Source organism: Polistes canadensis, unplaced genomic scaffold (genome assembly GCF_001313835.1).
Source record: "Polistes canadensis isolate GaletaPanama2010 unplaced genomic scaffold, ASM131383v1 scaffold_81, whole genome shotgun sequence".
Classification (NCBI taxonomy): domain Eukaryota; kingdom Metazoa; phylum Arthropoda; class Insecta; order Hymenoptera; family Vespidae; genus Polistes; species Polistes canadensis.
Genome location: NW_014569628.1, coordinates 386,225 through 387,745, shown reverse-complemented (window position 1 = coordinate 387,745; position 1,521 = coordinate 386,225).

Below are 1,521 nucleotides of genomic sequence, written 5' to 3'. Positions count from 1 at the left end.
TATATATATATATATATATATATATATATATATATATCCTTTAACCTTCTTCGCGTTTTTCACTTTTCTTCTTCTTTTAGTTCTTCTTCGTTGTTCACAATTTTCTTCCACGATCGTATTTCGTATAATTCCAAAATAATTCTTCGTATTAACGTGCGGAAGAAATCGAAGAAAATTATTCGATATACTGCGTGTGTACGCGGCGTCGTGTGTGCGTGTATGTGTGTGAATAATCTTCTTTCAGTGAACAATCTCTAACCGAGAGTGAAGTTTTCTTTTTCAATCGCTTATCCAAGGGCGTGTATCCTTTTTCAATCACTCGGATACAACGTGATAGCGAGATTTTTGTACTTTTTAAATTGTCTCTTTTTACTTAAGATCAAATTTAATCCTGAATTATAATTGGTTGATAATGGATGTGATTATTGATGAATAAATATCAAATCCCCGACACACAATAACTCGTTTCTTTGATTATTTTTTCTTCTATTATTTAATAAAAATTGACGTTTAATTGTCTTTATTATTTTTCCTTGATAACAGAAAAAGAAACAAAAAATAATAAGAAAATAAGAACCTTAGATATTGCTAAGGTAAAAGGGTGGCAGTGGACAACGACGACGACGAGGACGAAGATGATTCCCTTCTTCGGGTAGTTTCGCGAACACTCGTGTGAGATCCCTCGTTCGCGCACATTCGCAAATAAAACGAACAAAAACGAACAATCTTTTTTGTTTTTTTTTTGTTTTTTTTTTTTTACGAAAACGGAAAAGGAACGATTATAAAACCGTGTCTTTTTTTATTCTCATTTTTGTATTATTATTTTCAATACTATTCTCCTCCTCGATGTGGAATGTATCTTCGTATTTTGATAGGGGTGTGTGAGGATGGTGGTAGTGATGGTAGTGATGGTGGTGATGATAATCTAGTGGTGCTGGAATATAAGGGGGTTGTTGCACTTTTCTGTGAATATATTCGCGCGAGATGAAAGAAAAATAATTCAAACTAATGAATTTTCTTTTTCAATCGTTTAACGAAACGAAGACTGATAATTAAATTAATAGAAATGATCTAATCTTTCTCCCTCTCTCTCTCTCTCTCTCTTTTTCTCTTTGAATTTATTTATTTAAAAGTGACACTTCATCTGTGATATATAATAGTAGAAAAGATCGATAGGTGGATGAAAAACTGTGAGAGAAATTTCACGGAAAATGGCAGACGTGCGATACGGTCGACCTCTTTGACGAACGAACAGAAACCTGAATTTAATGTTCTCCTCTGTGTTTTACCCACCCCCCTTACCCCTGTTTTTGTCTACACTATTCTCTCTCTCTCTCTCTCTTTTTTAATATTTTTATTTTCCTTGCTTTTGTGTATTCTAGTCGATCTCGCGAGCAACTAACGACGAGTAGACGGGGTTTCCTTCCTTCGACAATCCCCCATTCTCTCTCTCTCTCTTGTACGAGAAAGAGAAAGGAGAATGAGAGGAGAGGAAAGGAGAGGAGAGAGAGAGAGAGAGAG